Below are 12,014 nucleotides of genomic sequence, written 5' to 3'. Positions count from 1 at the left end.
TAACTTATTTATTTTTGAAAGACAGAGAAAGAACATGAGTGGGGGAGGAGCAGAAAGAAAAGGAGACAGAGAACCCAAAGCAGGCTCCAGACTCTGAGCTGTGAGCTGTCAGCACAGAGCCCGACGGGGGGCTCAAACCACAAACCACGTGATCATGATCGTGAGATCATGACCTGAGCCAAAGTTGGATGCTCAACCGACTGAGCCACCCAGGCACCCCCAAGGTCTATTCTTAAATGGGGTTATTTGGTGTTCTGTTCTGAATGGTAGGAGTTCTTTATATTTTTTTGGATATTAACCTTTTATCAATTATTCACAATAGCCAAGACATAAAAACAACCAAAAGGTCCACTGAAGGATCAATGGAGAAAGAAAATCTGGTCTGTACATACACAGAATATCATCAGTCTTTAAAAAGAAAGAAATCCTGTCCCACACAACAACAAGGATGGCCCAGGAGGATGTTATGCTAAGTGAAATAACCTGCTCATGTTTGTAAGGACAAACACTGCATGTTTCCACTTATATGAGGTCTCTAAACCAGTCACACTCATAGAAGCAGGGATTAGAATGGTGGCTGCCAGGGGGTGTGGGGTGGCAAACGGGGAGTTGTTCACGGGTATAAAGTTCCAGTTACGTACCAGAATGAGTTCTAGAGGTCTGTTTCCTAACACAGTGCCTGTAGTTAACAATAATGTATGGTGCACTTACAACAATTCTTAAGAGGACAGATCTCATGTTAAATGCTCCTACCACAAGACAAACAAAAACAAAAACCTAAAAGGGCAGGAGGAAGCTTTTGGAGGGGATGGATATATTTATTACCGTGATTGTGGTCATGGTTTCAGAGGTGTATGCATATGTCCAAGTGCATCAAATTGTATGCATTAAATATGCACACGTTTTTGTTTATCAATTATACTTCAAAAAAGTTGTTTAAAAAAGAAAGAAAAGAAATCCAGAAAGGGATCTAATGGGACCAGTTTGGCCTTGGGTGCCTAGTGTGGTCCAGCCAACTGCCTCCAGGAGGTGGGTACTATTGTACCAACTGGACATTACTAATGGCAACCTGTATATGGAGGAAGGGTCTTACACAGTTCTTAGTAAGATACAAGGGGATGAGCAAGAGAGGGGGATGGCAATAAGGTGTAGGATGGATCAAATATTTTTCTATTTGAGATTATCTATTTACTCAGATTAGCTTGCAGGTACCATGTGACTACATAGACAAGTTATCAAATAAAATACAAAACAGTAACAAAAAGCCATATATAGTACTCTGTGTGTGTGTCTCTGATTAGAAGTATTGAGTTATCCTAAGATTCTACAAGGAGGTAAAGACGACTTACTGATTATATTTTGAACTATTCTTTCCTGAATGATGCCTGATAATGGCTTTGTAACTTGTTGGTTTATATCTTTTTAATGAACTATGTTAAAATGGTTATTTGAGATCTCATTTGCTGAAATGTGGACTGATGGGGGTTTATTTCATGAGTGGAGCTGACCTACTGGTAGACATCTTGACACTAAATTGCAGCAGAGGCCCTTCCAGTGTGCCACGTGACCATCCCCCAGGTGTCCCTACACCAAGCCCCACACCCTCAGCAACAAGCATCCCCAGTGTGAGCTCTCAGCCCTCACACAGCCCAGCTGTTCGTTGTATGGGTAGACTCCAAGGAAAAAAGTAAAAACATTATGGTTGAGCTTGATAGAGGAAAACAAGCTAATAATCATCCTGATGGATAACTAATATTGCCCATTCCATGGGTAGTGGTCCAAAGGAAGTGTATGTAATAAATGAGAGGAGCAAAGGAACATCTGCTTAGGGCTTTCAGTGCTCTGACTCCAAAAGACTCTCGCTGCTGGATGAAATACCTCCAGTGAATACTCCAAAATGTTCTAGAAAACACACAAGGATGTCTCAGGTGCCACACTGAGAAGTTAATACTTTCAGAGCTTCCATTTTCTGGAGGCCACTAGATTCCCTAAAGTGTCTTGTTCCCATCTTCTCCTCCCATCTCCTGATGCTACCACTCCCTCCTGGGATGTCACTGGCTCCAGGACACAGCTCATCTATTTGGCATTAGTATTCCTTACTGAGAGATGGCAAGTAAAGGTTGATGGGTTTGGCAGCAGCAGAATTGTTCTGAGCAGAGCCAGTGTGCACCCTCTTGGTAACCTCAACCAAGGGAGGTTAAGAAGCAAACAAACAAGACAGCTAGCATGAGTTCTTCTCCCCCTCCCTCTCCCCCCTCCTCCACCTTTATAAAGCTTTCCTGAGTAGGGATTGGGTTTCCCAACATGAGATTGGCCAGTGGGAACTCAGTCCCCTTAACATGAATGAACAAACAATTTCAAGTCACATATGTTTTGAGCATCAGCAAAGGACAGGCTTTTCCTCGTATAAGACTTACCCTGGGTTGAGATCTTTTTTGGTTGGCCCAGAACTGCTTCCGCTGTCTCTTCATGTGCCCGTTACCTGTCCTAGAAAGAGTATAAATGTTGATATAAGCTTGTAGTTCAGGCTTTTCTTATGGCACTATTTCACCTTTCCCTGGTACCAGGAAGGCCCTCTACCCACCACACTCCTCCTCCCCCCAATGCAATTAGCATCAATGGGCTGCTTGCTGGCACAGTTAAATAGGAAACAGAGGAGGAACTGCACTGATTTCTGCTGTTGTGTTTGTGTATTTTCCCCAGTTTGGATACAGAACACAAGAGGACCCATTCTAACTACTGTTGTTAAATCCTGATTGCTGCTGACACATTATTAAGAACAACAAAGTGGAAGCCCTTTTGTTCTTTGCTCTCTCCAAGAGAACAGCCCACTGGACCCTCCCTCACTGAAGTCAGATGCTCTCCTTCCTGCCATTTCATACATACTTTGACTCAAAAACCATGCATTTGAGCCAAACGAAACACTCTGGGGAATGTTCCATTGTAGAGGTACTGGTTTGGTTCATCTCATGTCAGTAAGCATTTGTTTAGGATCTATTCTTTTTTTTTTTAACGTTTTTATTTATTTTTGAGAGAGAGCAAGTGAGCGAGTGAGGGAGCAAGCACGAGCAGGGGAGGGGCAGAGAGAGAGAAGGAGATACAGAATCTGAAGCAGGCTCCAGGCTCTGACCTGTCAGCACAGAGCCCCAGGTGGTACTTGAATCCACAAAAACATGAGATCATGACCTGAGCTGAAGTTGGACGCTTAACAGACTGAACCACCCCGGCGTCCCCAGGATCTATTCTTTTCTCTGCCTTTGGGGACGCACAAAAAACCAAGTCACTGCCCCTATCCTCAAGGAGCTCACAGTTTATGGTGGATAAAGAGTTGCCAATTAAGTATACTAAGATGACTTTGGAACAATCTACAAGAAGGAACCTGGATGCTATTATGCAAGAAAGGAAGACACTGACTCTTACTGGGGTGAGACGGGAAGCCTTTCTAAGGAAAGTGATGACAGAGCCAAATCTTAAAGGAAGAATAAGAATTTTTCAAGCATTTATTCATTCACTCAACAAATATTAAATTTTCCATGTGTTAGGGAGGTACATTCCAGCAAGTATGTGAATGAGACCTGAGAGTGAGTCATTGTTGGAGGATGGAGAAACATCAGGAAGAGCAAAGACCATGGAGAGGGACCTGGATAGGTAATAGAAGGTGCAGTCAAGAAACTGTGGAAGGGGGCACCTGGGTGGCTCAGTTAAGCTTCCAACTCAAGTCATGATCTCATGGTTCATGGGATTGAGCCCCACACAGCACAGAGCCTGCTTGGGATTCTCTCTATCCCTCTCTTTCTTCCCCTCCCCCCACTCTCTCTTTAAAAATAAATAAACATTTAAAATTTTAAAATAAAGAAACCGTGGAAGGACAGGTGCACAGAGGAGGGTACGAGGACAGGAGGTAGGACACTGGGACTCAATTCCAAAGAGCCTGAGCTTTACTCTTCAGAGGAGAAAAACTATTGAAGGAACCTAACAGTGACATAATCAGATTTGTGTTTTAGCAAGACAGCACTGTCGTGTGTAAAGGAACAGTGCGGGTGGAGACAAGACTCAAAGAACGGAAAGCAATGAGGATGCTATTGCTGTAATTAACAGAGAAGAGCAAAGGCTTGGGTCTGAATAAAAGCAGTGATATTAGAATTGGAAAAAAGGGCATAAATGTGAGAGTTCAGAAATAATAGGGCCTGGTGCCTACACAAGTGTAGTGGGTCATCAGAGAAGACTGGAGCAGGAGAGGATTTGCTGGAGGAAGACTATGCGTTGTGTTTTCAACAACTTAAGCTTGAAACTTCCAATAAGTATGTCTTTTGGGCAGTCAGAAATGTGGGTCTTGACTTTGGGAGAAAGGCTGGGTTGGAGGTACTATCTGAGGATCGCCTCCATAGGTGGTAACCAAAGAAAGCCAAGGAGGTAGATAGAAGGACAGCATGGAAAGGGAGGAAGCACAGAGACAACAGTATCTGGGGAATAAAGCCTAGCGGAGAGAAGACAGCAAGATGACCTAGACGAAAAACAGAGACAGAAAACCTCCAGAGACAGAAGAGATCACTCTTTTAGAAGCCAGGGGTGGAGAAGGTTTCAGGAAGGTGGGAATGCAGAAAGAAGTGCTTTTAAAGCTAAAAAATAAAATAAAGGGAGAGAGGGAGGGAGGGAGCAAAAGAGGGAGGGAGGGAGGAAGGGAGAAGGAAAGGCAGGGAGGAGGAAAGGCTGGGAGGCAGGCAAGCTTCAGAGGAGCTAAGCAGGATGAAGGCTGCAAAGAAGCCTTGGACTTCACAATCAGGACATCACTTCCTGAACTTAGAGCAGTTCAGTAGTTTTAGAAGACATATAAATTCCTTCCTACTTCAAGTTCATGAAGATTTTCCTTACAAGAAGCAAAAACACAAACAAAAAAAACCCCTTTGACTTTTTTCTTTAAAAACAAAACAAAAAGGTACACATGAACCAGCTCAGGTTGAGTCAAGCTTTAGCAAGTTAGCGTAGTTCTGCTTCCAGTTCACAGTTCAGTGCGGTTAATATCTGCCCCCAATGCCTTGCCATCTTCTGCATTCTCATATGCCAATGGCTGGTTCTTGGTAATCCTTTCTCTAGAAGGCCCTACTCTTTTCCTGGTTGGTGAGCTTGGGACTTCAGAGGCTGATCTTATCACTTCAGAAATCTTATCACTTAACCTTCTGTCCATAGGTCTGATTACAGAATTTTTCAGCTCACAAGAAACTTGCTTCCAAGAAAAATGCCATGTTTCTTTGTGTTTCCTGTTTTGTTCTCTTCCGTGTCCAGGAGTAAATTTTAGGGCTCTCAGTCACAGCTGTTTTGTAAAGCAAATTGGGAAACCACAACATAAAGTATGTGGGGAAATCTGTCAAGGAAGAAGAAGGAATTGAAAGAAGCAAAGATATCACAATAAAAGAGCCAAAGATTAACCATGGAGCTGGGGGGAGAATGGAAAATAAACCAGAGAAAGGGAGAAAGGACAGCACAGAGAAATACAAAAGTAAAGGTAAAATATTATTTTAAGGTATTCTTATATCCTAAAATGTTTGTTGACTAAATGAATAAAAACAAAGCAAGAGAAAACATGGGGCCACTGTTAACACTGCCTCCTTTGTGACCCTCAGCTGATGGGTACCCTATCCTTCTCATGTTTACAATCCAAGTTGTGGGATAAATCCTGCCTGTTCTAGAAGGTGGGATGAAGTGTGTGCTGGGCAGTGTGGCTGTTGCCCAAGTCTCTTGTATTGCAGAGATGCTCCCTCTTTCATGCTTGCTGGCATTTCATGGATTCAGATCCGTTTGCTCTGGGTAGTAAACAGCCCCCCTGAATGTGTACTTTGCAAGAAAATGATCAGGTTGACTGTCTTTGGAGACTGGTGGGTTAGATATCCCAGAGCAGTTGACTCAGAAACCTTCCTATCATTGCTGAGAGAGAAATATTTGCACACAGATGATGGGCTGATCCTGGGCCTTATCTAGTTGCTAGAATGAACATCCAATGGGTATGTTAGATGTAAGAAACAGTCTTCAGCAGGGGTTATTGTCTAGAATGGACACTTCCTCAGGACACTGTCTTTCTGCCTCTTGACTAGTCTAATTATTAGCATCATTCACTCAGATGGTTTCTCCATGAAGAGGTGACGGACAGCTGGCACGACCAAATTAAGATCCATATAGTATGATAACCAGACAGAGAGGTGGCTCTTAACCTTATCTTCAGCTAGAAAATCTCTATAGAAGGATTATTATCAACCTAGGTTGGATTCTATGCCCATCCACAGACCAACTACTGTGGCCATTGGGATGAAGTTCTGTGATTAGCTCATTTCAGGCCAGGGGTCTACATCTCAATCACTAGCTAGAGAGATATGGTCCCATTAGATGTTAGGTCCCTACAGTTCCTGAAGTCAGTTTTCTGGAGACTGCTGGAAGAAGAGTACCCTTGCTCTTAGCAGAGTGCCGGGCCACCTGAAGAAACTCTCTCTCTTCTGGGTATTGCATGTATGTTTGTGAAGTCTGGGGATGCCAAAGACATTGTGCAAGCATGAGGGGAGTCAGTCAGCCAACCACAGAGGAGGACATGTCTGAGGATGTGGTAGAGAGACAGAGCTGGAGTCTCTGGACCAATTCAACCCTGAAGCCTCCCTTCCTCAGGCATCATTGGTCTTTAGACCAGTTCATATTGAATTTCTGGTTTTGTTTTTGTTTTTCAGCTTGTAGCCTGAAACACCCTAACTGGTATGTGGTAGGTGGAGATTGGTTCCAGAAAAAATAAGAGATGCTGAGCAACCAAAAAAAGGTCCACTAAAATGAGGATGATGAGCATGTGGCACAGAGGACATTTGTGGCCAGGTTTAAGGTTAAGGGAAGAGCCCTGGATCTTCACTGATGTTCAGTGCAAAACGCAGGCAGGAAATCAGGGTGAGGCCTCCTCATAATTACTGAACCTCACAAAAGTTCCTTACTACACGCAGCTACCATTTCTGGGAGTTGGGTCCAAGGGTGAGGAGTACACTTGGCTGCATTTCACGCCAGCTGTCAGTCTGGGGGATTGGGAAGGCTGGGGTCTTCCCTTCCGGACAGTGATCTCTGAGGAGGTGAAGCTGGTACCTCAAGCTGGGAGCCTAGCTCCTACCCCAGAACCCCTTCTGTGCTTCTCTAAGATCGGCCTCCGACTTGCTAGAGGTGCTGTGCAGGGAAGGGTAAATGAAAGTCAGAGTCACACAAAAAGAGGGTTCTGTGAAGCGAGGGCTTGAGAGAAGGCACTCTCAGGGGACAGAGGGCAGCAGGGCAGGGCATGTCTCCACATCAGCTGGAAGACTCCAGCTTGGCCAGCTGCTTGGGAAATGGCTCTTCCCCAGGTGCCAGCTTCTTTCTAGACCCTGTGGCCAGAGAGTTCGCTCATCTCTTACTCTCACCCAAGTCCCAGGGAAGCCCAGGCCCAGGGGACAATGCTGCCTTGTTGTGGAGCTCTACTTTCTGACTGGCCCCTTGTTTGGGGACCCAGGGAGCAAGAAGAACGAGCTGTGAAGCTAGGAAAGTATTGCCCTGGAGCTGGGCTGCAATTTCTTTTTGTTCCTTGCCAAGTGCCCCTCTGATCTAGGACAGAGAGCCTGCTCTCAGCTGGAAGTCAGAAGGGGGCCCGGCCTTCAGGCTCTGGGGAAGCAGGACCAGAGTGAGGACGAACAAAAGCCTCACAGATCCCTCAGGGAAGTGTGAAGTGTCTGAGTCCACGGATTGTTCAGCCTAACCTGACTAGTGTGTCTGGGAGAATGACTGTAGGTGACTCACCAGTTCTTGGTCTCATGGCTTTGTCCCACAGACACATTATAGTGACTTTGCTTGACAAAGAGGCCTGGCTCGTGTGCTGGTTGCACATACACACTTACCAGTTCATGTGCATTTGCTACTGCTTGTGCATGCCTCTGTTGTAGGGGTGCCACAAGTAACTGTGCAAAGATTCTACCATATATGATGAAAATATGTGGGCTGTCCTTAGACTACAGAACAGCCTCCTAACCAGTCCCTTGATGCTGTCAGGGATCCTTGCACTTTCTCACCAAAGAACCCCTTCAATAATAGTTCTCAATCCTGACTGCCCATTAGTATCATCTAAGGAGCCTTTAAAAATACCAATTCCTGGGCCCCATCCTCAGAGGTCTAGGTCTAGGTCCAGGTCCAGGTCCAGGTCCAGGTCATCTTCAGATGATCCTGATGTGGAGCCAGGGTTCAGAACCATGGGCTAAAGGAAGGAACCATGAGCCCCTCTGCTCTGGATGGGTCCCCAAGTTGCTCACACCTAGGGTGATATTCCTCAGTTTTTCTTGTTTTTTATTCAACATTCCTATGATTTTTTTTGCTATAAACTTCATATATCCATAATATAATTCTACTGTTTTAAATTATTTACCAATAAGCTAAATTTTCACTCCAAGAAGGGGCTCCACATTCTTCCTGTGCTTCTCACACCAGCACACAACTCCATGCTCCCAGACCACATAGATCCCAGGGATGAGGACCACAGCTGATTTACCCATGCCTCCCAGAAAACCTTTCACTGACAAGTCTTTGGAATGTGTTTGCCAATGGTATTTACCAAGAGCAGGTCAGTTTTCCTAAAAGGTCCCTTTGATCTTCTCTTTGTTCTGGATGTACGGTGGCTCTGCATTGCCAGGTACCCTGATTCTGAAATGGGATACAGATGCCCTGGTGGTGCAGGAGCACTCTATTGTGGGATTCACGAACAAACATTTTTTTAAAAAGGAGGTAAATGCTTATTTTATGTATGTTAGATAAATATAAATGGGACATAAAACCTGTGATTATTATTCTTTCTTTCTTTTTTTTTTTTAACATTTATTTATTTTTGAGACAGAGAGAGAGAGTATGAACAGGGGAGGGTCAGAGAAAGAGGGAGACACAGAATCTGAAACAGGCTCCAGGCTCTGAGCTGTCAGCACAGAGGCCAATGTGGAGCTCGAACCCATGGACCGCGAGATCATGACCTGAGCCGAAGTCGGACGCTTAACCGACTGAGCCACCCAGGTGCCCCTATTCTTTCTTTTTCTTTTTTTTTTTTTAATTTTTTTTTTCAACGTTTATTTTATTTTTGGGACAGAGAGAGACAGAGCATGAATGGGGGAGGGGCAGAGAGAGAGGGAGACACAGAATCGGAAACAGGCTCCAGGCTCTGAGCCATTAGCCCAGAGCCCGACGCGGGGCTCGAACTCACGGACCGCGAGATCGTGACCTGGCTGAAGTCGGACGCTTAACCGACTGCGCCACCCAGGCGCCCCTCTTTCTTTTTTTTTTTTTTAAAGGAATAGTTTTAAATTTGATTTAAGGAAAATCACTATGTAAATAGTAGTTCAGGCGGTACCTGGCTGTGTGTGTCACTAAGTGATCAAAGGATGGCATTCAAGGCCTCCTAATCTGGCCCTGGCCTGCCATTCCAGCTTAATTTTTTCCTCCTTCCCAATAGAGGGCCACTGCTTCATCAAAAAGGCTTACAAATAGTCCCACGTATCAGCATCCCATAAAAACATGGGCTCTGGAATTATCCAACCTGGTTGAAACCAATGGCTCATGCAAACTTAAGGGGATGAGGCACAGACCCCACTTCTTGATAGGGAAATATGTGGAAGGTCCTAGAAGGACATGCAGAATGGATAGCATTGTCATGGCTGTTTTGGGGAAATACAATCTGCCACAATCCATCTAACGGATTTCATATACGTTTTAAGGTCTTCATATATATATGTAAGTTAGGTTCAAGATAAACTGGCAAGAAATTCTTTCTTTTTCCTCCCCTCCCTCATGACAGGAACCTGGGAATAATCCAGCTTGAGAGAAACTTTAGGTATTAAATTTGAAGTGCCAGGCATACAGTAAACACTCAGTAAATGTGACTGCTATTATTAGATGATCTGGAGGACACTTCTGGTCTCTCTCCCCTGGACACAAACAATCACACATGTGCAGTCTTATCTCCAATATTTCATGTAAACTTCACAATCACCCTGCGAGACAGATACTCTTAACCATTATCTGCATTTAACTAATGAGGCACCTGAGTCTTAGAGAATTGAGGAATTTTCCCCTAATTTCCTGAATTTAATCCCTAAAAGTTTCATGAAGGGGGTAATTTGATGACCGTTTTAAAGATAGAGAAAGGGCTCGGGGAGATTAAGTACATTGCCCAAGACAGGAAAGGTTGGATTTGAACCCAGATTTTTCTGACTCTGGCCTCAGTGTGGTTCCCACCTTGGACACAGCTTCCCAACAGTGAGGGTGTGGTGGTGGGGGGAGGGGGGACTCCATCGTGGCTCTCGGTGCCAGTGAAGCTGCCAGGTGGTCACAGCTGAGTTTGTTCTTTCCGTAGTTCCCTGCAGATGGTACCCGGAAGCCAATGGCCATTAACCCCCAAGGTCATGGAGAAACATAGCTGCTGTTGTTCCAGGATGCAAATGTGCTTATTTACTCTAGCCAGGGAAAATGCCAGTTCCTGTGGGAAAGGGGCGAGTGTGTGGAAGGGTGTGTTGTGGAGGAGTGTAACAGAGGTGATGGGGACTGGCATGAAGCGCTGGGCAACGTGGCATGATGGCTTCTGCCCTTTTCAGAGCACCTCCTATGCACGCAAAGCTCTGGACCTTTGCACATGCTACTCTTTAGTCAGTGTTCATTTTTTCATTCAGGAGATCTATGTGAGGCCCTCTTATTTGCTAGTCACTATGAAAGGTGCTGGGGGAAAAACACTGGACAAGATGGGAAAGTCGTGCACCCTACTGAAGCTTATCTTCAGGTGGTAAGGGGAAGGGCGAGGGACAGAAAATATTCATGTAAACAAAAAAAAAAATAAACCCATATTTGTGATCTGTTAATCACTAAGAAGAAAATAAACAAGGTAACGGAAAAGGGAATAGCTTGGAACACTTCCCAGACCTAATTATCCTTTAGGATGTAACCCAGATAGCACCTCCTCTGGGAAACCTTCCTGGCCCAACAAGGCTAGGTTAGATGAGCCTCTAACGTGGCTCACATAGCCAGTTACCTGCTTGTGGTGCTTGTTTACTGGTCTCTCTCTCTCACACTAGCCTGTGTGCCCCTTGAGGACAGAGGCCAGGTAGTGTCCCAGGTACCTGGAAGCTGTCTGGCAGCACAGGTGCTCAACGCCTATTTGCTTAAAAAATGAATGGATGGAGGGATGGCCATGTTTGGTAAAACATCACCCTGAAGAGTGAGGCTATTTTTAATGCAGTTATGGCCTCAAAACCGTGTGATCTTATTGTATTCTTCCTAACTGCTGCTGGCTGTTTTTCTTTTTTTAACATATTTTGGGATCTTAATGAATGAGAATGATTTGCACTACAGCATATGGCTACTTTAATTAAGCAAAGGGTATCATTTTAGTAGGATAATAAATACTGTATAATTTATCAGGCCTTGTGTGTATTTTACAAGTATACCATGTGGGCCATATAAATCATTCTTTTACTTGGGAGGGGTAGAAAGAATCCCTATTGCTCGGATGCAAGACAGTGCATGGAAAGAAAATGAGCTGAACACCTTGACTGCCCCTGAAGAGGCAGCCATCTACACAGCAGTCACCTTGGGGTTCCTTGGGCACCCTGAAAAGTGGAGTAACTCAGAAGGGACAGTGGATGTAGGGAAGAGACACTGTCCACAGTTGGAGAACTCAGTAACCCTCTGTGTTTGCTCCTCAATGAATAAAGTACATTACCACCCGCTGAAGAGGTAGGACTCTGCAGAAGGAGATGCTGCTTGGAGTGCTGGAAAGAGGCCTGGGCTCTTGGGTTTTGTTGCTAAGCATTTGCCCAGGGCTGGAGAATTAGAATCCACCTGGGAGTAGGGGCAGACTAAAAGTAAGGCAGGGGAAGGTGAGCTCAGCACGTGGCCATGGAAATCCAGCAATACTGGGATGTGGTCAACGAACACCCACAGGTTATAAACAGACCCTGACAGAGCAGACAGGCTAGTGGGGTCCAGGACCTCGGATG

General features: G+C 44.9%; 1 long non-coding RNA gene across 1 annotated transcript in view; it reads right to left on the bottom strand.

Moving 5' to 3' along the window:
* LOC122482479 overlaps positions 1–12,014 on the bottom strand; it is a 41,597-nt gene that overhangs the window by 27,461 nt on the left and 2,122 nt on the right. The window contains exon 2 of the long non-coding RNA XR_006297190.1: positions 2,418–2,487. This is a non-coding gene — a long non-coding RNA (uncharacterized LOC122482479). The remainder of the gene's footprint in view (positions 1–2,417; positions 2,488–12,014) is intronic.

The sequence above is a fragment of the Prionailurus bengalensis genome, chromosome D1 (assembly GCF_016509475.1).
Source record: "Prionailurus bengalensis isolate Pbe53 chromosome D1, Fcat_Pben_1.1_paternal_pri, whole genome shotgun sequence".
NCBI classification, from domain to species: Eukaryota; Metazoa; Chordata; class Mammalia; order Carnivora; family Felidae; genus Prionailurus; species Prionailurus bengalensis.
This window is presented reverse-complemented; position numbering and strand designations above follow the sequence as displayed.